Raw genomic sequence first — 25,448 nt, forward strand, 5'->3', positions numbered from 1 at the left:
TTTCGGAAAAACTGGAGAGAAGACTGTCTAGACAAGGTATTGAGATGGAAGAGGAACCTTATCTAGCTTTATTGGTGACCCACAGCACTTTGAACGGATTCTAGTGCGGTGAGAACTACAAACTCAATGCTCTGTGAGGCTCGCTTGATCTACAGGTCTACAGGGGGCCTCTGCTTGTGCTCTGGCCTGTGATTCTCCTTCCTGTGACCAAGAATTTTAACAGAACAGCATAAAATGGAAGCACAAAAGAGAGCCAAAGAGGTGAAGAGGGATGGCCCAATTCTACCAAGAATGCAAACAAAGGAGACACCACCAAAAAACCTGGGCCCTGAGCTGCTACTAAAGGACTCACTGCAAAGAGAGGGGAGTTCAGACCAAAGTGCTGACTCACCACACTGGTGTGGATTTGAAGGCACGAGTACGTTGTCAGCATATAACGCACCTGGCCAAAGGCTGGGGCTGCAGTGTTTTGTTGGGACCTCCAGGAAAACTGTGGACAGAAAGGAAGACCACCTAGGTGAGAACAAACAGAAACTGCTTATTCAGAGTCTGTCATAGCAAGGGACCATTATTTGCATTTGTCAGGGACTTCAAGGCAGGCAGGGAGCGGGAAAGTGTTACAGCAAACATCGAAAGGAAGGCTTCAGGCACGCCTGCAGTGACTGGAGGTTGTTGGGGACCCTGGAAGGAGCCTGGCTAGAAGAGGGGCATCTTATGTGACTGCTTGGGAAGCATATTTGCCTTTGCCTGGTTGGTCCTGGGTTGGACGTGGGGGTACATGAAATAAAGAAGCTGGAAGCCACTGAGCAATTTCTGACCATCCTAGGCCGGTTGCTGTGGGCATTTGACTTCCTGGGCTGGTTGCTAGAGATTGTGGGTAAGGGGTCTGTTGTCGTATATGGTCTGGTCATTGTCCACTTGTATATTCAGTTTCTCAGGAGGCATTGGTGTCTTGCCCCAGAAAGTTCACAGTACGGGTAAGGAAATAAGATGCACACTGAAGGGCAAGACTGTGTGTACCTGGAATCAAGGGGTCCATGTGAGGCCAGGCTGAGGGGTCAAGTTGTGGGCAGGGTGAGGGTCAGGTTGTGCACAGAGTGAGGGTTCGGCTGTACTCAGGTGAGGGGTTGGGCTGTGGGCAGGTGGCTGGTCAGAGTAGGCCACCGGGGTTGGCCAATGGCTTCCTTCCGGGGGCAGGTTACTGGTGTAGGGCTGACCCAGGGGTGCTGGCCTTTTCTCTGACCAGCGCTGATTTAAGCTCTTCCTACTTTCTAAACATCTCCTTCGGCATTAAGCGACCTTCCCCGGCTGCGCCTGGTACATTGAGGGGAGTACTTTTAGATATACTCTAAGGTTAGGGAGGAATGGTATGGTTTTGATAATAGGGGGCCAGGGCAAAATTACAGCCTGCAGTCTGTCCCTGCTGCGTGGGAAAAGCATCGTCACACCTGCACACAAAGATGCTTTGACAGTCACATCCTCTGACAAGCCAGAACTGCCCCTGTGCCATTGTGTTAAGAATCAAGATGCTGTGATGTCACTGATTCCCCAGGTTGGTAGGGGTAAGGAGATGGTGGGAATTACAGGGGCTTTGTTCCTTTCATTGTGCTATTAAATGCATTTAATACCATTCAACCTTCCCCTTGAAAGGTTGGCTCTAGGAGTAACTGTAATTCATCATCTCCCAGTATTGCTAGTCTAGGGTGACTAGATGGGGGCCACAAGATTCTGCCAACACACCTCACTTATTGTCTTGCCACAGCGCCTGAAAGGCCATGTCCTTGCTCCCCTCTTGGGTTGAGCATTGCCTTCTGTTTCTTTATTCACTCATTTGCAAACACTTATTTCAAGTGTTACACATCGAACACTTTACTGGGCATGGTGATAAAATGTTGAGTGAGCTACAGCATTGGCTTCCATGGATACTATAGTCTATCCTGGGAGACAGGTGATAAGACACAAAAGTGCAATGAGGAACATGCACAGGGCACTGGGACAGGACCACGCAGGGCGCCGGGCAATGTAGGTGGAGCGGTGAGGTCAGGCATCTCTGAGGGGATGCCATTTTAACTGAGATTGGATTTTTAGAAATATGAAGTTCGTGAAGAACAGACAAATGCACCTCAGGCAGAAGAAAAGCCTGTAGAAGATTCTCAGGCCAGGGCAATTTGGGCATTTCTGCCACCAAATGTAGGCTGGTGAGCTTAGAGCATAGAGAATGAGGATGGAGTGCGTGAGTTGCATTAGAGAGGAAGTGGGCGCCATAGTTAGAGAGGAAGTGGGCGCCATAGTTAGAGAGGAAGTGGGCGCCATAGAGAGATGCAGAAAGGTGTCTACGTTTGATTCCAGTGGAATATTTGAATCGGAATATTTTCAAGTAAATTTTTTATGAAAGCATAACGTATGGAGACAGCAATGCACAAATCACAGGTAAATAGCTTGCCGAGTTGTTATAAAGTAAACACACCTGTGTAACCATCACCCAGATGAAGAAACAGTACGTTACCCCACTCCGGTCCCATGGGAGACTGCCAGTGGGCATCTGGACCTTCTCAACTGCCTAGTCCTTGTGTGGCCTCTCGTTCAGGAGCTCCTGCAGTATTGTCACTGTCCCTTAGGGTCCTCCCCTGGGCTGAGCACGTGGCTCATGATTGCCTCTTTTACTGGACTTGAGGCTGAATGAGGGCAGGAGCATATCTGTTCTGTCCACCCTTGGGTCCCCACTCGTTTTGGGTCATTTGTCATGACTGGCCCACTGACCCTCTTTTGACTCTGGGCTCATTAATCCACATGCTTCCTGGTTGTGAGAGTTTTCAAGTGTCCAGCAAATACTGAAAGACTGAGTAAATGCCTGCTGGTTTTCGTTTTAATTCCATGCAGCAACTTAAATGAGCTAGCAGGTGATACCCCCCTCAGTGCACCTGCAGCTCGAGTATTAAGGCTGAGACTGAATGGGAGCACGGGGTTATTGTGGTCCTTCTCCATTTCTTGAAAAGTGAAGTTGAAGTAGACAGGGGCCTATAATTACAGTTTCAAGAATTTTTTTTCAAGTGTGAAGAAGCTGGGTGAGCAGCATCTGGCCAAGAAACAACTCTCCCTTGTGTGGTCACGTCTTGGGTGCTCTTCTTTGCATAGTTTTATTATTTTCTAAAATTAAAGCCTTATTGATACAGTTCAGGTACCATATGATTTACCCATTTAAAGAATACAATCCAGGGGTGCCTGGGTGGCTTGTGGGTTAAGCGTCTGACTCTTGATTTTAGCTCAAGCCATGATCTCGTGGTTCGTGAGTTCAAGCCCAGTGTCTGTCTGTGTGCTGACAACCCAGAGTCTGCTTGGGATTCTCTCTCTCCCTCTCTCTGCCCCTCTCCCACTCATTCCTGCTCATTCTCTCTTTCTCTCTCTCTCAAAATAAATAAACTTAAAAAAAAGAAAAAAAAGGAGGGGATACAGATATTGCTTAGATGTTTGTGAGAAACATGTGAAAATGAGAAGTATATATAAAGATAACTACTTATTGAATGAAAATATGTGTTCTCCAAACAGGTGGGGGTGAAGAACGGAATTAAGAAAGCATGTGTGATCTCGCAGAAGTCAGGGAAGGAGAAAAAAAAAATAAGCAAAGAGGAAGCAGGTAAATAGAAAACACAAAATAAAATGGTAGAAATAAGTCCAGTGTAATGGCAACCATCAGAAAAATATATAAATGATGGTCACTTAATAGTCATCTAAGCTATACACACAGAGATTTCCAGATTGAAGCAAAAGCAACAATTACATAAATGAAGTCTAGCTCTATGCTGTTTATGAGAAACACACATAAATCAAGGAGCACTAGATGGTGGGAACGAAAGGGTTAAAATCCAGGCAAATCTTTACAACAACAAAAAAGATGGTGTTTCGGTACTAATAGCAGACAAAACAGGACTTTATGAGGAAAGCAGTAAAAATGACAAGTGGGGGAGGGGTGTGTGCGTCTGGACGGTTCAGTCGGTTAAGCATCTGACTCTTGATCTTTTTTTTAAAAAATTTTTTTTTTCAACGTTTATTTATTTTTGGGACAGAGAGAGACAGAGCATGAACGGGCGAGGGGCAGAGAGAGAGGGAGACACAGAATCGGAAACAGGCTCCAGGCTCTGAGCCATCAGCCCAGAGCCCGACGCGGGGCTCGAACTCACGGACCGTGAGATCGTGACCTGGCTGAAGTCGGACACTTAACCAACTGCGCCACCCAGGCGCCCCTGACTCTTGATCTTAACTCAGGTCTTGATCTCAGGGTGGTGAGTTCAAGCCCTGTGTTGGGCTCCATGCTGAGTGGGAAGCCTGCTTGGGATTGTCTCTCTCTCTCTGCCCCTCCCCTGTTCGCACGTGCGCGCTCTGTCTCAAAATAAATAAACATAAAAAAAAAATAAAGAATACAATCCAATGGTTTTTACCAGGTTCATAGATGCGTGCACCATCACCAAATTCATTTTTAGAACAATCTCTTTACTCTCTCCACCAAAAAACCCCCTACTCATAGACAGTCACTCCCCATTCCCCCATACCCACCACCCCCTGTCCTAGGCAATGATTCATCTACTTTTTACTTCTATAGACTTTGCCTAGTCTGAGCATTTCGTTAAAATGGAATCATGTGATTGGCTTCTTTCACTTAGCATAGTATTTTATTAAAAAAAATTTTTTTTTAATGTTTATTTATTTTTGAGACAGAGACAGAGCATGAACGGGGGAGGGTCAGAGAGAGAGGGAGACACAGAATCCGAAGCAGGGTCCAGGCTCTGAGCTGTCAGCACAGAGCCCGACGCGGGGCTCGAACTCACGGACCGCGAGATTATGACCTGAGCCGAAGTCGGACGCTTAACCGACTGAGCCACCCAGGCGCCCCTAGCATAGTATTTTAAAGACTCATTTGTATTTTGGTATGTTTCAGTACTTTATTCCTTTGGTGGTTGAACAATTTCATTCCACTTAAACTCGCTGATTTTGAAGTCTTTTCCGATAAATTCATCATCTCAGTTTCCTCCGGGGCAGTTGCTACTGATTGCCTTTTTTTCATGTTGTGTGGGTCCAACTTTCTTGCTTCTGTGCACCTGTCATAGTTTTTTGTTGTTGAAAGCGGTACATTTAAAATAACACAATGTAGCAGGCCTGGAAATTGATTTCTACCCCCCTCCCCAGTGTTGGTTTTGGTTGTTGTTTGTTGCAGATGTTGTTTGTTTAATGACTTTTCTGAACGAATTCGGTAAAGTCTGTAGTCTTTGTCAAGAGTGGCCACTGAAGTCCCTGTGTGGTTAGGTTAGTGGTCGGCTAACTAACGATTGGACAGAGTGTTTTAAATACCTGGAAACAATGAGTCTTTGCCAAGGGGCTCTGGGTACCTGTTGAACCAGACACTTACACCCCTTCCTTAAGCCTTCACCTGTGTGGGTAGATCTTAGAGTTACTCAGAGGTGAGAGCTCAGGGCCTTCTCCGGCCTTTCCTGAGCCTGCGCACAGCCTATACATGCACGTGATGTTCCAGATCCCCAGGAATGTGTATGAGAATTTCAAAGCACCTACGGATATCTCACTGCCAGCTCTTCCTTTTAAGCTTTTTGGTTAGCCTGATGTTTGCTCTGACTCTTATCTACCACCCTAGGTAGTGTGAAGTTACCATTTGGGTTTAATTTTCAATGTCCCCCCAGGGGAAAAAAGCTTTTTACTCTTTTTCACTGGGAAAGCACGGAGTCAGGTCAATTACAGATAGCCTTGTAAGTGGGATCTTCCAAGAATTAACCAGACAGGTCAAAAAATGATCGTTCTTTAGGGCTGTGGCTTTGAAAGGGCTTCAACCCTCTTCTGTTCCTTCTAGCGGAGTGACAGGCTGCGACTTTTCCCTGCAGGTTGGGGGGGGGGGGAGTGTGTCTCTTATTTTTTAAGACTACTGTGGAGCTGGAGAGTGGGACAAGGGATGAGGGCAAGTTGCAATGCCACAAAGCTCACTGTTGGTTTTTTTTTTTTTAATGTTTATTTATTTTTGAGAGCGAGAGAGAGGCAGAAACAGGGGGGGACGGAGGATCTGAAGCGGCTGGTACAGATAGCAGGGAGCCGGACGCAGGGCTCCAACTTACGAACCCGTGAGATCATGACCTGAGCAAAGTCCGATGCCTAACCGACCGAGCCACCCTGGCACCCCCGGCTCACTGTTGTTAATGAGATTCAGCTAGATTTAATAAATGCTCTGTTAGTAATAAACTCAGGTTAATTGGCAGAGTTCTGAGAAAGTTGGTTCTGATGATTTTTTATTTTATAGAGGAGAGAATTTTCTGAGATCCTCACTCTGCCATTTTTGCTGGTGTCACCTCCCTGTGATCTTGTGAACCACGTGCATCTAGGCATTTTTAGATTTTATTCTTTTGTGTTTCTCTAGCAAGTGTACTTTACACATAGATTTCCTCTGACGTCACATTAGGGATTCTGTAATATCTAGTTGTCTCGTTCTTCGAATGTTAAGAATGAACTGTTGGCTCAGGAGCTGTCAGCCTGGTGTCTCTGTTACAAAGTTTCCCCACAAACTTCGTTTCAAGATTTGTGTCCTGGTATGTTGCCTAGATTCATTATTTCTTCTGGGGATGTGAAACTGTTCTTTTCTAAATCTGTCATTCCTTCTGCATTTACTAGCTGTGATTCCTCTATGAAGAAGAACTTTCATCAATTATTTGGTTATTCTGAAATACAGTTTACAAGAAAACAATGTTTAAGTATGTTCCTTCTATCCCGAGTCTCTCGAGGGTTTTTATGAAAACAGTGTGGAGGTTCCTCAAAAAATTAAAAATAGACCTACCCTATGACCCAGCAGTAGCACTGCTAGGAATTTACCCAAGAGATACAGGTGTGCTGATGCATAGGGGCACTTGTACCCCAATGTTTATAGCAGCACTCTCAACAATAGCCAAATTATGGAAAGAGCCTAAATGTCCATCAACTGATGAATGGATAAAGAAATTGTGGTTTATATACACAATGGAGTACTACGTGGCAATGAGAAAGAATGAAATCTGGCCTTTTGTAGCAACGTGGATGGAACTGGAGAGTGTTATGCTAAGTGAAATAAGTCATATAGAGAAGGACAGATTCCATATGTTTTCACTCCTGTGTCGATCCTGAGAAACTTAACAGAAGACCATGGGGGAGGGGAAGAAAAAAAAATGGTTAGAGAAGGAGGGAACCAAAACATAAGAGACTCCTAAAAACTGAGAACAAACTGAGGGTTGATGGGGGGTGGGAGAGAGGGGAGGGTGGGGGATGGGCATTGAGGAGGGCACCTGTTGGGATGAGCACTGGGTGTTGCATGGAAACCAATTTGACAATAAATTTCATAATAAAAAAAATTAAAAAAAAAAAACGATAGAAACTTGATTCTCGTGCTCTTTATTGTGATAATATTTATAGATAACGTAAAAAAATTTTTTGAACATAACACAAAACTTACCATCTTAACCATTTTAAGTGTATAGTTCAGGGGTGTTAAGTTTGTTCTCTGTTGTGAAACAGAGATCCAGAACTTTCTTTTACCTTGCGAATCTGAAATTCTATACCCATTAAGTAATAACTACTCATCCCCCCTTCCTGCCAGGCCCTGGTAAGCACCATTCTACTTTGTCTCTATGAATTGACTAGTTAACACACCTCATATGAGAGGAACCGTCTGTTATTTGTGTTTTTATGACTGTCACATTTCACTTAACACAATGGCCTTGATCATTTCACTTAATACAATAGCTTCGAGGTTCACCCATGTTACAGCATGTGACAGGATTTCCTTCTTTTCACAAAAAAATTTTTATTAATATTTATTTATGTTTGAGAGACGGAGACAGAGAGCGAGTAGAGGAAGGGCAGAGAGAGGGAGTCACGGAATCCGAAGCAGGCTCCAGGCTTGGAGGTGTCAGCACAGAGCCCGACACGGGGCTCAAACTCACCAACCGTGAGATCATGACCTGAGCCGAAGTCAGATGCTTAACTGACTGAGCCGCCCACGCTCCCCAGGATTTCCGTTTTTAAGGCTAAGGAATATTCCGCTGTATGTATACACCACGTTTTGTTTATCCACTCATCTGTTGATGGATCATTGGGTTGCTTCTGTCTCTTAGCTATAATGAATAGTTCTGCTATAAACATAGGTATTTGGTATTTGCACAAATATCTCTAAGATTCTGCTTTCATTTCTTTTGGATTTATTCCCAGAAGCAGGATTGCTGGATCATATGGGAGTTCTATTTTTAATGTTTTGAGAGTCCCCCCATACCATTTTCCACAGTGGTCGCACCATCTTGCAATTCAACCAAGGTGTGCAAGGGTTCCAATCATTCCACATCCTCTCCAACACTTGTTATTTTCTTTCTTACTTTTAAATAGTAGCCACCTTAATGGGTATAATATATTATTGTGGTTTTGATTTATATTTCTCTGATGGTTAGTGATGTTGATCATTTTTTCATATGCTTATTGGCCATACAGGGTTTTAACTTAACTCTGAGTTTATATCTGTATCTCTTTTATCATATGCTAAAAATCAGTTTGATTCCTTATAACTTTACTATAATTACTTATTTGTTTTATCTTAATATGTGTTTGTATGTGTGTGTACATATATATGTGCGTATCTTTCAAAATAAAAATACTGACTATGGAAGGCAAGATAATACACCCCCCACTCCCCAAACGTGTCTGTGTCTCAATCCCTAGAAACTGAATTTGTTATGTTTCATGGCAAGGGGAAGTTTAGGTTGCAGATAGAATTAAGTGTACTAGGTGCTCCTGGGTGGCTCAGTCGGCTGAGTGTCTGACTTCAGCTCAGGTCATGATTTCATGGTTTGTGAGTTCGAGCCCCGCGTTGGACTAGCTACTGTTGGGGCCGAGGCTACTTTGTGCCCCCCCCCCCCCCCCCCGCCCCTCCTCTGGCCACACTTTCTCTCAAAAATGAATAAACATTTATACAAAAAAAAAAAAGAATTAAGTTTATTAATCAAGTGACCTTAAAACAAGGAGAGTATCCTGGGTTATCCAGGTGGGCCCAAGGTAATCATAAGAGTCCTTAAATGGGGAGGAGGGAGGCAGAAGCATCCAACCTAGAGAGAGAGCTCAGGAGAAAGATTAGACTGGCCATTGTCAGCATTGAAGGTGGAAATGAGCCATTAGTCAAGGAATGTGGGAAGCATCTAGAAGCTGGAAACTGCAAGAGAACAAGTTTTTCCCAGGACCTCCGGAAGGGAATACAGCCCTGCTAACACATTTATTTTAAGCCGGTGAGACCCATTTCAGGCTCCTGACCTCTGGAACTGTAAGATAATTGCATTGTTTTAGGCCATGGTAGTTTATCATAGCAGCAGTAGGAAGTGAACACGGATTTTGGTGCCTGGACACAAGGAACTATTGAAATAAATGCCTACAAGTGTGGAAGTGGCTTTGCAATTGGGCAATGGCTGGAAGCTGGGAGAATTTTTGGAGCATGATAGAAAAAAATACACCTAGATTGCATCAAATAGATTGTTAATAGACATATGGATGTGAATGGCTGTGTTAGCGCTGACTCGGAAGGGAGTGAGAAGCAGGGTAAACTGTCTCAGAGGGCACCGGGGTCATCGGGAGCAGACCATCGACAGAAACATGGTTATTAAAAGAGCTGTCGGTAAGGCTCGGGTGGAGATGAGAAACACGTTCTTGGTAGCTGGTGAAAAGGGAATCGGCTGAAAGTGTACTGAACTGTGTCCCACAGTTCTGTGGAAAGCAAAACTTGCAAATGATGAGTTTGGATATTCAGCTGAGATTTCTCAGCAGGGTGGTCAACATGGGGCTTGGTTTCTTCTTGCTTCTTATCGTGAAATGTAAGAGGAAAGAGATAGGTTAAGCAAAAAGGAACCAGAGCTTGGTAATTTGGGGAAATCTCAGCTCATTCAGAACACCAAAGAAGTTAAAATGAGGAGATGCGCTGTCAGGAAGCACGCTCTGGAAAGAAATGGAAGGGTGTGGATGAACAACCTTCTGTTAGTGCCTTGGAGGGATCAGTGTTCAGAGTATCCAGTCATACGGAGGAGCCTTGAAGGTGTGTGACTCATGGACCCCTCAGCTGCCTCGGCAGAAGCCGGGAACAGAGATGGGATTGTCCAGGAGATTTCTGTAGGGGAAGCCTCTTGTCTAATGGAGCAAATCCCTGAGACAGACATAGCAGATCCACAAAGCTCTTGCAAATTTATGCCAGCAGAAACACCGCCGGCTTAGACGGAAAGGTACAGAGAAAGTACAATGTGAAAGAAGGCAGCTGGGCCCCCCAAATTCTACAGGCAAGAAACAAGCTGATAAAACTACTGGGCTGCAAACATGTACTATTCTTCGTAAAAGAAATAAAAGCTGCTTTCTAGGGTGGGGCCATGAGCCAGAAAGGGTTAATCCCAGACCATGGAACAAACTTTCCGGCTGGATTTTGAAATAGCTTGGGACACGTGTCTTCCCTTCCATTTTCTTCTCTTTTGAATCAAATGTCTATCACTGTTATCTTATGCCTATCCCTCTGTGACACTTTAGGAGCAGATAACTTGTTTCTTGACTTTCATAGGCTCACAGATGGAGAGGAATTGTGTCTCACGATTCTCAGGAATTGTGTCCAGACGTACAGGTATGAAATGAGAAATTTGCATTGGGTTCAACCGCTAAATCTGTGGTCATTTGTCACAGCAGCAATAGGAAACACAGTCCAAGTTTATTGCCAACAATGAAACTGCTATGTACACTTTAAGATTTCTTGCTCATTTTGCTTTTTAGAATATAGCTCCCTATATGGCCTTATAGGGATGCGTGGTCAAAACACTGTTTCTGAGTTACTTGAAATATTTCTTTTCTGTATGATTATTCTACCAACTTTATATACAGTAACTTAATTTGGTTAAGCTTCTTTTTTACCTTCAGAGATGCTTTTTTTTTCTTTTTGAATAAACTTATTATGTAAAAATGTTTTAATGTTCATGTATTTTGTTAATTTATTTTTGAAAGAGAGAGAGAGAGACAGACAGACAGACAGAGTACAAGTGGGGGAAGGGCAGAGAGAGGGAGACACAGAATCTGAAGCAGACTCCAGCTCCGAGCTGTTAGCACGGAGCCCAATGCGGGGCTTGAACTCACCAACCGTGAGATCATGACCTGAGCCAAAGTCAGATGCTTAACTGACTGAGCCACCCAGGTGCCCCTGAATTAACTTATTATTTTTTTTAATGTTTATATTTATTTTTGAGACAGAGAGAGACAGAGCATGAGCAGGGGAAGGGCAGAGAGAGAGACACAGAATCCGAAACAGACTCCAGGCTCTGAGCTGTCAGCACAGAGCCTGATGCGGGGCTCGAACTCACAAACCGTGAGATCATGACCTGAGCCGAAGTCGGATGCTCAACCAACTGAGTTACCCAGGCGCCCCCTGAATTAACTTATTTTTAAAAATTATATGAAACATTTATATGATTCCAAAATTCCATTCCATCTCCCAAGTTCTCTCTTTCCCCTTATCGTTAACCATTTTAAAAATTAGTTTTTGCTTCCCTCCTGTTATGGATGGGATGTTTGATTACTCTAGAATTCATATGTTAACATGGATGTAATGTGATGGTATTTGAAGATGGGCCTTTGGGAGGTAATTAGGTCATGGGGTAAAGCTCTGATGATGAGATTAGTACCCTTAAAACAAGAGGCGCGAAGGATCTTGCTTCTTCCTTCTCCCTTCCATGTGAGGACATAGCCAGAAGGCAGCTGTTTACAAGCCAGGAAGTGGACTCTCACCAGACTCTGGCTCTGGTGATTTTGGACTTTCCAGCCTCCAGAACCGAGGAATAAATGATTGCTGCTTAAGTCACTCAGTGGATGGTGTTTGTGTTACGAGAGCCTGAACTAAGACACTTTCTTTTTGGATAAACACACGCACACACACACACACACACACACACGCACGCACACGCACACACACACACACCATAGCACTTTCTTTCCTTTCTTTGCACATGTAGCAAACTATGCACATTATCTTGTACCTTGCTTCTTCTTCTTCTTTTTAACATAAAATATTTTGGAGATCACTTTTTAACTGTTTATGCAGATCTTCCCTGTTGCTTTTTACAGTGATGTAGTAGCCCATTGTACAGATGAACTGTAATTAGCTTAACCACGTCCCTATCGTTGAAAATTTAGATCGTTTCCAGTCTCTCACAGTTACAAATAATGCTGCTATGACTAACTTTAGTCCTACACCTTGGTATATTTTTGCTGGTGCAGCACTGGGATAGATTCTTAGAAGTGAGCTAGCTACATCAAAAAGTGAATACATGTGTGCATTTTCCTGGGTATTGTCAGTCAGAGAGCTTTTAAAAAAGTAGATAGTTTCTACTCCTGAAATCATTACTGCACGATATGCTAACTAACTGGGGTGTAAATTAAAACGAAATTAAAAAATATCAGATCAGATATTAAAAAATATCAGGTATCAGAGATTATCTGAGTGGTGCCGAAGCCCAGACTGTGACCTTAGAAATGGTTGGGTGAAGAAAGAGTATGGGAGAGGAAGTGTCACCGTTAAGAGGAGGGTTTTGAGTGGGGGTCTACAGGTGGATCGTAAAACCACCATTACTGGAAATGAGAGGAACACTGCCGTTCGGTGCCATGATTGTTAGCGAACAAGAGGAGTGACGAGGAGTGACGAGAGGAGTGATGGACGGCAACTGTGAGGAGCAGGGAAGGGGGACAATGCCATAGGACCTGGAGTCTCAAGGGATCTGGAGTTTCAACTAGTTAGTGGGACATCAGGACTCGGAAGCAAGGGGAACTGCCTTCTTGGCTTGGGCTACAGTAACAGATTACCACCCACTGGGTGGCTTAGACAATGAACACTTATCTATCACAGGGCTGGAGGCTGAAATGCCGAAGATCAAGGTGCTAATAGATCTGGTGTCTGCTGAGAGACCCCTTCCTGGTTTGTGGATGTTTCTTGTTGCATCTTCCCTTTAGAGAGCAGAGAGACAGGGGAAGGAAGCTCTCTCTGGTCTGTCCTTAGAAGGGCACTAATCCCACTCATGAAGACTCTCCCCTCGTGACCTAATTACTACCTCCTAATACCTTTCCATTGGGAACTAGGATTCTAACCTGGGAATTGGGGGGGCGGGTCACACATTCAGTCCAGAGCAATTACCCACGCCTGGGATGCTGGGGATGTGAGAGATGAAGCAGGTAACCACTAGAGAGGGCCTCAGGAAAAGCGTGTTCTGGGGGGCTGCTAGATTTTGTGAAGCAGCAGGGGCGCAGAATGCCCTGAGAGGAGTTTCATAGGGCAGGAGTGTTTCTCGTGGAGTGGGAAGGGCACACTGGATGTGTGTGGGAGGCAGGGGAGGGCGGGTGTTTGCCTTACCGAAAAGAGGTTACTGGAAGGTGTTGAGCTGGAGATTTGGGAGCCGGTGGAAGACTGGTGGTGACCGATGTGAGTAAGAGTGTGTGCTGTAGAGATGTAGTTGGTTGGGTACCCAACATCCATCCCTCGCGGAACCTCCCCTCTATCCCTCCTTCCTAACAGAGCCTTGTGGTGGCTGAGCTATCTTCAAGCCTTGTGCTCGTCCCTTCCCTAGTCTTAGGAAGTAGGTCCTAACTGGTTAAATCCTGGAGATCCTGTTTTATTTTTATTTTATTTTTTAATTTATTTTTAACTTGTTTTATTTTTTATTTTTTTAAATGTACATCCAAATTAGTTAGCATAGAGTGCCACAATGATTTCAGGAGTAGATTCCTTTGTGCCCCTTACCCATGTAACCCATCCCCCCTCCCACAACCCCTCCCGTAACCTTCAGATTGTTCTCCAGATTTATGAGTCTCTTCTGTTTTGTCCCCCTCCCTGTTTTTATATTATTTTTGCTTCCCTTCCCTTATGTTCATCTATTCTGTGCTTTAAAGTCCTCATATGAGTGAAGTCATATGATTTTTATCTTTCTCTGACTAATTTCGCTTAGCATAACACCCTCCAGTTCCATCCACGTAGCTGCAAATGGCAAGATTTCATTCTTTTTGATTGCTGAGTAATACTCCTTTATATATATATACCACATCTTCTTTATCCATTCATCCATCGATGGACATTTGGTCTCTTTCCATACTTTGGCTATTGTTGATAGTGCTGCTATAAACTTGGGGGTGCATGTGGCCCTTCAAAACAGCACACCTGTATCCCTTAGATAAATGCCTAGTAGTGCAATTGCTGGGTCATAGGGTAGTTTTATTTTTAGTTTTGTTGAGGAACCTCCATACTTTTTCCCAAAGTGGCTGCACGAGCTAGCATTCCCAGATCCTGCTTTATTTTTAAATTACTTTTATTTATATATTTTTTAATTTTTATTTTGAGAGAGAGAGAGAGAGAGAGAGAGAGAGAGAATACATGAGTGGGGGAGAGGGGCAAAGGGAGAGAGAGAGAATCTTAAGCAGGCTCCATGCTCAGCACGGAGCCCAATGCGGGGCACGACCCTGGGATCATGACCTGAACCAAAATTGAGGGTCGCATTCTCAACCAACTGAGGCACCCAGGTGCCTCCTGGAAATCCTGTTTTTATAAGCAATGTTTGGTTTAGGCATTGGCCAAATGATGACATTCTGTCAGATGGGAGCAAAAAGGATGACTTCTGGAATCTTCTGGGAATTATCTTCTCATTCTTTATAAAAGACACTAGGAAAAATAACCACTCTTCTGCTTCTAGAAATCATTGTTTCTGGTACAATGTTTGGAACTCCTGCAGCCATCCTGGGACCATGAAGACTCAGATTCACACGCTGATATGTGGGAGCCTGGCAGAACAAAAAGATGGAAGGAATCTGGATTCTCGTTGACCGGCCTGGAAGCTGCCATTTTGTCATGGCAAACAAGTAGCTTCCTCATATGCTACTTTGAGTTTGGCGACCCACCTTTTTATCTTCTTTTGTTGCACCCATAAATGTCTGACATTCATGTGAGGCTTAAGAGGCTGACAACGTGAGGCTTGAAGAGGTTGGGAAATGTACTTATTTGTCAAGACATACGACCATTCCCAACAGTATAGGGATTTGTCACTAAAAACATATTAAGAGATAGATATGCAGATGGTGTGTGTGTGTGTGTGTGTGTGTGTGTGTGTTTGTGTATACTTGTATATAGATTATTCCTAAAAGGCTTCTGTGAAACTGGTAACAGTGCTTACCTTTGTGGAGAGAAATGCCTGAGGGGCATGGTTGGAAGGGAGATTTACTTTTTCGCCTTTCCTATTTTGCATCCCAAGCCGGCATTATTTGTTCAAACAAGATGAAAACTCAATAGCATAAAATGTAAATGACATTGCAGAAAATAAAATTAGTGATGGTTCAGGCAAACTTAAGAAAGTCTAGAACGCCATGCAACAGGTCAAGAGATGACATTAATAAGAGAGAAGATGACAACCCTGAAGAGAAAGCATGGAGCCCACCACAAAAATGGAGCAGAAGAATTAAAGGCATGAAAGGATACTTTCCTGAGACCAGAAATGATTGATGAACATCAAAAGACCTGAACTGCACAACCCTACATAATAAGGTACACATATGCAAGAGAAAATATTTTCCACATGGTGGTAGAAAAAAAAGTGTGAGAATTTTGCTATCAGAGGTCATCTCTCTCCTCATTTCTTTCACTATTATTACGAATTATGATTAGACTGGGGCGCCTGGGTGGCTCAGTCGGTTGAGCATCTGACTTCAGCTCAGGTCATGATCGCACAGTTTGTGGGTTCGAGCCCCACGTCAGGCTCTGTGCTGACACCTCGGAGCCTGGAGCCTGCTTCGGATTCTGTGTCTCCCTCTCTCTCTGCCCCTCCTCCACTCGTGCTCTGTCTGTCTCTGTCTCTCAAAAAAATAAATAAAAATGTTAAAAAAAAAAATGACGATTAGACAGTATCACCCAGGCCAATAAAATATAACTACACTAAATACAGAATGCATCTTTATTTATCCAACAGAGACACTTTCAAAAGTGTATCTGTAAATATTTTCATACAAGAAAATCATACGTAGCTTTCTGAGAAGAATAAAAAAAAAGAAAGGAAAGCTGGAGATTCTTGGGGGAAACGGAGGCTCTGGGATATAAAATCAAATATTCTAATTATTGAATAATTTTCTTATAGATAGGTAGTGTTGGAAAACAATTTCCATAAAAATTTAAATAAAGTGAGAAAATTACAGTAAAAATAAAAGAGCTGAACTGTGTTTCAATAACAGAATAACAAAGAATCTGACATTTCAGTGCATCCTGGTGAAGATTTAATACTTCAGGTATATTGAGAAAAGTAATTCAGTCTGGACTCAGAATTCTCGCTGATAAAGAAAGTGGGGTAAATGCTACAAAATTATATCTTAAGCAGATGTTATGTCCATCATTGTCTTGGGAGACTATGATGGCTGTGCTCTGGAAGACAGACACACACTTGGGGACTGCGATGGATCAAAACTTTTGAAATTTAGAAAGCCCATTAATTTAGTAAAAAAAAAAAAAAAAAAGGTTTCTCCTCGTTTATCCACGTTTCCCGATAACAAATGTTATGCCTCTGTTAATATCCATAGGTAATTGCCACCACAGTACTTTGGGAATTATTTATCAGCAGAGTTCTAGGATTGCTACCCAAGAATTCTTGGCTCCATTAAGGTGTTACTCATAGGTAAAGGTAGCAGGAATATATTACTTATAGCCTAGATATGTAAAGTCTGAGAAAATGTATCATTCCACATACCTCTCTTGTAAGGACACTGTCCACATGAACTCTGGGGTTACATTATTATTTATCATCTAGCTGGCTAGCTAGCTATAGAGTGCAAATGGGGGAGGGGCAGAGGGGGAGGGAGAGAGAATCTTAAGTAGACTCCACGCTCAGTGTGGAGCCCAATGTGAGGCTCAATCCCACAACCCTGGGATCATGCCTTGAGCTGAAATCAAGAGTCAGATGCTCAACCAACTGAGCCATCCCGGCACCCCATGCAGAGTTTATTTAGAGATGGGAATGACTGGGGCAGTGGGGTGTGATGGAGGGAGTACCAGGGCAGGAGTCAGCATATCAGATATTAAACATAGACCAAGGTGTGTCAGTTACTGATTATGTGGTCTTCAGCTGGTTATCTTAATTTTCAGGGTCTCAGTCCATCATGTAAAAAAGAATTCCACTTTCTTAGGCTGCTGGAGGATTAAATAGGATAAAAGATACAAAATTAAGCTTGAAAGGGTGATAAAAATACATGTATAATTTCAGTTAGGGTTGCCCAAGAAGTAGACTCAGGGATAAGGATTCATGTACAAATAGTTTATTGGGGAGGTGATCCCAGGAAGCACTTGTTGAGGAGTTGGGGAGTGAGGCAGAGGAAGGAAGGCAGCCAGTAAACATGAGCTATCAGGCTAGCTGCCATTGGAGGCAACTGGGGCCTAATCCCTCTGGGGATTAAATCTGGGAGAAATCTGAGGTCTAGGAGACTGTGAAGTTCAAGAACTTCAGAGTTATCCCATCTGTGGGGTGAGGGAGGTGAGGTATCTATACACCCATTCCCATCAGTCATTGGTGTAGCTTCTGGGGGTGGGGCTAATTTGCTGTCAGTTGTAGCCAGCGCCCTACTCATGCTCCAGCAGCCCAAGGGAACCCCCAGGGAGAGAGTTGCCCGTTCTGGTGGGTTATGGGAATTGGTGGTTCCCAGGGGATACAGGTGGAACCCCGATGGTGTCTACTACATTAATCACCTTTCAAGTGCTATTTCAAACACATGCTAATAATTATCAAAATACATATTTGGACAAACAACTTAATGTTGAACAAAGTCTCTTTCCCAGATATTATCTCAAGACCTACTTTGTTGGTGGGGACAGCTCTAGCCTATACATGCCTCTGAACTCCTGCGACCCCATGGTATGGCCCTTCTCATATCCTGTGGGTCTCATTCTCCCTGACGCCCTTCTCTCATTCCCCTCCCCCGCCCCCACTGGCCTCTAGCCAGGGATTGGGAGTCCTCAGCTGCTTGGGAAAGACTTGTTAACTGATAGAATTAAATCCAGGATGCGACTTGGTTTTTCACTCATATATGTTCCCATTCCATCCAGAGACTTCATTTCAGAGGCAGATGCCTTCGGATGAGAATGGTGTGCTGGAAAGGCCTGCATAAATAAAACTCATGGATGACAGCTAAGCCGCTTCTTAAAAACTGGATTCCATCTTTTCTCCCAGCAAAATGCTTATGGAACTGCTCACATGGAGAGAAACTAACTGGCTTGAGTTACTTGCCACTCTGAAGCAGCCCTCTAGGGACATTTCTGATTTAAAAGCATCTTTTTATCTCACAATTTTCTCTACCCCCAGATGTCAACCCCTCCTTCTCTCGGTCTCTATCTCCCGGGTGCCAGCCCCTGTGGTCAGGGCCAGGGCTTTTACAGCCTTTGCTGGTTTGGCTAACCATCCAGGTATCTCCTTCTTTCTCCCTGACCCATGTGGGGACTTACCCAAGTCGCTTCTCAGCTGAAGAAGTGGACTTTTTGCCAACCAAAGATGACCCACTGGCCTAAGACCTGCTGTGAGTGAGGGAGGGGTTCAAGAGTGACAATGGTCCCTCCCCTGCAGGAACTTTTGTCTCCCCCCGCCCCCAACCTCCCCTAAGCCTGGCGTCTTGAAGCCATCCAGCCATCCTCACTCCTGGGAAACAATTGAGGGCCTTGATTTTTTCCATCGTCATTTTTTTTTTTTTTTTTTTTTTGGTTCACAGGAGGTGAAAGCCTTAGAAAAACTCAAAACCAGTGCCTAGAACAACCCACTGCACGTTCCCAAAAACACCAGTGATACGCCGGTGGCTTTATTTTCTGATAGCACGCAACAGAGCCGCCTGCATTTTTTCCCACTCAATTGAGTGACTTTTTGATGGATTTGACTGGTTGTTTTGGCATCGCATAGGCACAAACTGGAGCTGGGGCTCCACGGAGGCGGCAAAATGAGACATGAATAATAATCATAATAAACCTCCACAACATTTGAAAGTTTCCAAAGAGCTTTCCCGTGCATTTACCTCGTTGCATCCTGAAGCGCCCTGTGACACAGGCAGGGCTGATGTCACGGCTCCGATTTTCCTCACGGAGGACATAGAGGCCCAGACGCGGGTGACAGCTCATCCCCTGTCCTGACCAGACCCGGATTCCTGTCCGGGGTTCTTCCTATGTTGGCGGGGATAAGAGATAAGGGAGAGAAGCTGCCTGGCGGAGCTTCTATAGCAAGAGGCTGGGCGAGGGCTGTTCAGAATATCAGCTTGGGTGGCAGGGCTAGTTAGGAATCGGGGAATCAGGTTCTGCAGCGGAAAACAAACATCGGGGCGTTGGACGTCAGGCTGAGGCAGGCCCTGATGAGGTCTGAGCTAGTCCTAGGACCAGTCTGCAGGACACTTTGCCTGATTATCTCCTAGGCCTGGTGCCAGGCATAGCTGTGAGGTGAGCATACGTGGCCTGCGGGGTTCCTGCTGGGCTCCCAGTTCTACCATGCAAACCTTTCTAACAGCTCCCATTGGCCTCTGGCACACTTCTGCTCCCCCTCCCCCCCACTCACTCCTCCTGCCTTCGTCTTGCTGGCTTCTCCTTTCCCCTGGTCCATCATCTCCATCCTCCTCTACCCCAGCGGAACTCCCTGCCCCACCTCCCCCTTTCCAAGATCCAACTGTCTTTGTTCGTGGATGTTAACAAAATGCCTACCAGAGAACACCTCTGAGGTCCTCTCTCTTCTCGGGTAAAATGCATTTGTTTTTGTCGGGGCCTTCTTGGGACACCGTTCCCCCTTGCCTTGGCCCACGCTGACAACCTGAGGCGTTTGCTTCCTGTTGACGTTCCCTTTGAGGTGCCAGTCCCTTTGCTGAAGGTATCTCCTTCTTTCTCCCTAACCCATGTGGAGACCTTCTAGTCGGTTTTCAGCTGGGGAAGGTGACCTTGACAATAGAAGGCAACCCACTGGCCTAAGACCTGCTGTGAGTGAGGGGGTCAAGAGTGACCCTGGTCCACCCCGGGAAGGCATTCTTGACTGCTCAGTTTCACCTTGACCCTGGGCAGCTGAGACCTGGGAAGCTGGGTTGATTGGCTGTGGCCCCAGCCCCTTTTCTAATTCTTTGGAGCTCTCCTTCCTCCTCTTCTCCCCCTCTTCCTGTCCCTGTCATCTCTCTCTCTCTCTCTCTCTCTCTCTCACACACACACACACACACACACACACACACAGCGGACTTCCTGTGTCTTTGTGATCAATCCCTACTCTTCTCAGGGAACTGGTATGCCCTTCCCCCAGGTTTTTCAGATCTCAAGGTGGCAAAAAATGGAGCTCTAATGGAAGTCCAGACTCTGTTGGGGCAGGTTTGGGTGAGATGGTGAGTTTATCTGGGAGCTCCTGACACTCACCAGAAGGAGCGCGCCGCGAGTTTGTGACTTGCCGTGAGGTGACTGCTTTTTTTGTCATTTTGACATATCTTGTGTCTAACGCTCGTCTCCCAGTAGACAGGAGCCTCTTCCCTGTCTTGCGGGGACCTCACGAGATTCTCTGAATGGGATGCTGTCGAGTGGACATGGGAGGAGGGAGCAGATGTGGACGGAGGAGAGGTTGCTGTTCCTGTCCCTGCGCTCTGCACAGGCCTTTGGTGCCTCATCTGCCTGGGGGCTGGCAGCTCCCTCATGGCCTCTTCCGCTTGAGGGCCACATGCTCCCAGGCTGCAGCCCCCACCCCTCCCACAGGCTCAGGGAGCAGGCAGCTGGTGTGAGGTCGGTGCTGGGCGCTCAGCCGGGAAGTGAGGGAAGACCGTGCCGGCCCCTGTGGCCCGATGCAGGACACAGACTCCAGGGTGTCCCTGGGGACGAGTCCTTGCCCCTGGGGATCGTGGGGGGCTCTGGGTCCTCCCCACCCTGCCCCGATTTCCTTTTGAAGGGCCTGACAAAGAGGAGGTCCCTCTCTCCCTGTCCCCCCACCCCCGTGCCAAATGTGAATCTTATTTCACTTATGGCATTTTCTTTCAGTGAAAAACACATAGTTTGACCAATTAAAGCCTCTTTTGGACTAAGCCCCTGACAGAATTGGGGAGGCAACTGAAAAGGACGTCCTGTTCCTATGGGTTTTCATCTCTCTCTTGTTGTTTTTTTTTTTTGTTGTTTTTGTTTTTTTTTTTTTAAACTCTTGGTCACGGTTCAGATTTAGAGGGAAGCAGTGATGGGAATAAACTATGTCTGTTCTGGCCTCCTGGCGGCTGTAGAGATCCAGCTCCCAGCTGTGAAGCCAGGGTGGGCAGTGAGGCCAGGCGGGGAAGCAAGCGCGGACTCCGAGAGGCCCCTGGACCCTGGAATCTGGAGAAGACAGAGCGGACCACCCCGCAGGGGAGGGCGAGGGGCGATAAGGGAGCCAGCCCCCCAGTGGGTGTGAGAGGCAGGAACCTACTCCGGGGAGCAGGAACGTCAGCGGGGAGAGGGCAGGGAGGTCTGAGGACCTCTTACTAGCTGAACCTGGTGGAGTGAGGGGCCGTGAGTATAAACGAAGGAGGGCGGACACAGCACCCTGCACGGGACCAGCGGCACTGTCCTGTGAACCCTGGGGACTGGCTGCGTGGATCCGGGAGGTGGGGCTGGGGCAAAGGAGGACACACAGGCAGGTGTGATGCGGGAAAGGTAGCTGATGGGTAAGTTTCCAAGACCCTTTGGGGTCTTTCAGGATCACGGAACAGGTGGGGTGCCTGGGTGGCTCAGTTGGTGAAGCATCGGACTTTGGCTCAGGTCATGATCTCATGGTTTGTGGGTCCGAGCCCCAAAACAGGCTCTGTGCTGACAGCTCGGAGCCTGGAGCCTGCTTCAGATTCTGTGTCTCCCTCTCTCTCTCTCTGTCTTTCCCCCTCCCTCCCCTCTCAAAAATAAACAAACATTAAAAAAAAAAAAAGAATCTTTGGAACAGGCAAGGTGGGAGGTGGGGCCAAGCATGTCCTGCCTGTCAAGGGGACTCCACTGGTACACGTGGGCTGGGAAGACCAGGGAAAATTGAGTGACAGGACAGTGCAAGGAAGGAATGAAAGTAAATTTTCTGGGCAGCTACGGACGAGGCATGGTATCAGGTAATTTATACATGCCTCATTTTATTCTAGCAAAATCCATTTATTCATTCACTGATTTATTTATTTGATCATTCAACAAACACTTATCGAGCGCTTTCCCTATATTAGACACTTTTTTGGGCACCAAAGGTATGAATCAAATGAGACACGGCCCCTCCCTCAAGAGCTCACAGTCCTGATGGGAGGAACCTTCTGTCAGGCTGGGTAGTCATGGATGGCTTCCTGGAGGAGGTAACCTTTGAGCTGAGTTTGAAAGATTTAAGTAACAGGAAAATTAAAGAGTGGTGATGGGAAACGGTGGCGGTGTTCCACGGGGAGGAAGGAATATGTGGGCGGGCATGGAGATCTGAAGCACTGCCATTTTTGAAAAAGTATTAATGGTTCCATGTGATTGAGGCCAAGGCTCTGAGACAGTCTCAAAGGTGTAAGGTAGAGGTGGGCTTTGCGACACTTATTTATGTATTATGATTATTTATCGGTGGGTGACATGACAAGATTGCCATTTTGCATATTCCATTCCGACATTCGTGTCAGAGGGGCCAAGTAGGGAGTCCTGTGAAGGGGTGTGGGCATCATTTGGAAAAGCGGAAAGTTCCGGATTAGGGCAGTTGCTTCGGGGATGGAGAGAAGTGGACGGTTTGGGGGCTGGCGGGAAAGACGGATGGATGGGACAGGACTGGAAGAGCAGGGTGAGAGGCTGGCCACGGCTTTTAGCTCAGGCGATCGGTGTGCAACCCCTGCCCTCAGAGCCCACTATCAATACGAGGAATTTAGCGGTGGGAGACACAGAAGTGGTCCCTCTTTTCATGGGAATGCCAGTCCAGGAGGGAAGACAGTGAACAAGAAGTGAAGAGGGTGGGCACGCAGAGAGGGGCAAAGCAGCGGGTTGGGGCTTCTGCCTGTGCTTTTGGAAGGTTTCGACTAGTGCGGCATCTCTAGGGAGACCAACGGAACCAGATGGGAGAGGAGGGAGGTTCGAGACAGAGGGTGGAAAGCAGGACTTGGAGTGATTCTCTCCTTTCCCAGATGGCAGGGCCACCGAATGGGTATCGTTGGCCACTTTACCAAGAACACAGGTGGAAGACCAGCATTGCAGGTGTAGACCTGCTACATTTGGGTGTCCACAGGGCCTCCGGGTGGTGACGCCCAGAGGGTGGTCCAGTAAGTAAGTGTGGCATTCATCTGAAGGCTCAGAACTGCATAATTCAGGTTTGGGTCTATTATTATATATGTGGTGGTTGAGGCCATGGGCTGGGGGTCATTCAATGAAAAGAATGAGTCATGGAAATAATTGGCTTTCCCTCTTACCTCTCTCTGTCCGATAAAGTAATACAATTCTCATGAACTTTTTGGGGAGATAAAATATGCACACAGTGAACATTCAAACGGCACAAGAGGGTATACAGTGAATGGCGAGTTCTCCTCTCGCTCCTGATCCCTCACAACCCAGACCCCTTCTCCAGAGATACGTGAGTTTCTCCTGTATTCTGGAAATGTTCTAAGCCTATAAAGCAGTTTTATATAAATGTTAGTGCATTATATTTACTTTCTTTCTTTTAAAACTTAAAATAAATAAATATCTTGACAATTATCCCTTATTAGTAATGATAAAAATTTATCTCATTCTTTTATATAGCTGCATAATACTCCACCACATGCAGGTCCCATAATTTAATTAGCCAGTTCCTTATAAGCGGGAATTCAGTGTGTTTTGAGGCTTTTGCTACATAAACAATACAGCAAAAATATCCTTGTACATACATCACTTAGGGATTAGTTTTGGCTGCATGTAAGAAAAAACTCAACAGAGATTTAAACAAAGTAAGGACATATTTTTTTCTTATGTCGTGAGAAATCTGGGGTAGGCAAATGCTGGCATTAGTTTAGTGGCACAATGATATCACAGCAAAGTCCTCATACTCTTTTCCTGTGGTTACAAGGTGGCTGCTCCAGATCCAGCCATCACATCCTCTTTCCAGGCAGGAGGCAGGAGAGAAGACAACAAAGGGGAGAAGGTACATTGTCAGCAAAGTCTGTTATCCTTTTAAAGGAATTTTCTTTCTTTTTTAATGTTTGTTTTTGAGAGAGAGAGACAGCGAGCAAGTGGGGGAGAGGCAGACACACACACGCACAGCATCTGAAGCAGGCTCCAGACTCTGACCTGTCAGCACAGAGCCCGATGTGGGGCTTGCACTCATGAACCATGAGATCATGACCTGAGCTGAAGTCGGATGCTCAACCGACTGAGCCACCCAGGTGCCCCTAAGGGACTTTTCTAGAAGCCTTCCAAACATTTTTCTTTTTTCTTACATCTCATTGGTCAGACCTGTGTCAAGCAACCATCTCTGTCTCCAGGGAGGCTGGGACATATCTTTTAGTTTGGCCCATCGCTCTGCCAACAAAATCAGGTTCTGTTGTAAAGAAGGAGAGAATGGGCATTGGTTAGATGTCTGGTAGCTTTTCTCTCTACTACAAATTCTTATAAACGGAATTGCTGGATTAAACCCTCCTATGCATTTAAAATTTTGATGATGCCAAATTGCACTCCAAAGGGGTTTTTACCAATCGCAGTCTACAATGTGCAAGAGTGCCTGTTTCCCTACATCATTGCCCACAAACTGTTGCCAAACTCTTTATGTTTTGCTAATCTGATGGGTGAAAAACGATCTCTTATTGTTTTAATCTGCATTCCTCTTATCGTGAGTGAGGTAGAGCATTATTTTACCTGCTTAAAAACATTGGTATTTAAAGCGTGTCAGAAGAGGGGTACCTGGGTGGCTCAGCCGGTTGAACGTCCGGCTTCAGCTCAGGTCATGATCTCGTGGGCCATGAGTTGGAGCCTGAGTCGGGCACTGTGCTGACAAGCGCCGAGCCTGGAACCGACTTCCGATTCTGTGTCTCCCTCTCTCTCTGCTCCTCCCCCACTCATGCTCTCTCTCTCTCTCTCTCTCAAAAATAAGAAAAAATTAAAAAAAAAAGTAATAAATGAAGCGTGGCAGGAGAAGAAAATCCCAGAAAGGAGAATGAGAAGTGTGGACTGGGGAAAAAGAAAAGCAGGAGAGGTTGGGTTCAAAGAAGGGGAGAGAGGAGCCTCAAGGATGGGAGGAGGATGGAAGGGACACCATCAGTTATTGCAAAAAGGAAAAATAAGGACGAAGGCGTGCCCACTGGGTTTGGAAACATAGGGCCACTTGGGACCCCAGAAGGCACCCAGAAGGTTCAGCTGGAGTAGAAACCAGGTGAGCCTCCTTTCCTGCAAAGTCTTTCTTTCTTTCTTTCTTTCTTTCTTTCTTTCTTTCTTTCTTTCT

At 45.6% G+C, this 25,448-nt stretch overlaps 1 long non-coding RNA gene across 3 annotated transcripts in view; it reads left to right on the forward strand.

Annotated features, from left to right (window-relative positions):
• Positions 1–404: 404 nt before the first annotated feature.
• Positions 405–25,448, forward strand: part of LOC121012447 (uncharacterized) — a 79,722-nt gene continuing 54,678 nt past the window's right edge. For 2 of the 3 annotated variants that reach the window (XR_005782112.1, XR_005782113.1), the window contains exons 1-2: positions 405–517; positions 10,598–10,657. This is a non-coding gene — a long non-coding RNA (uncharacterized LOC121012447). Of the gene's footprint in view, positions 518–3,546; positions 3,635–10,597; positions 10,658–25,448 lie in introns of all 3 variants that reach the window. The other variant, XR_005782114.1, reaches the window with a different exon arrangement.

This window comes from Herpailurus yagouaroundi, unplaced genomic scaffold, assembly GCF_014898765.1.
Source record: "Herpailurus yagouaroundi ecotype Mexico unplaced genomic scaffold, PumYag 196, whole genome shotgun sequence".
Lineage (NCBI taxonomy): Eukaryota > Metazoa > Chordata > Mammalia > Carnivora > Felidae > Herpailurus > Herpailurus yagouaroundi.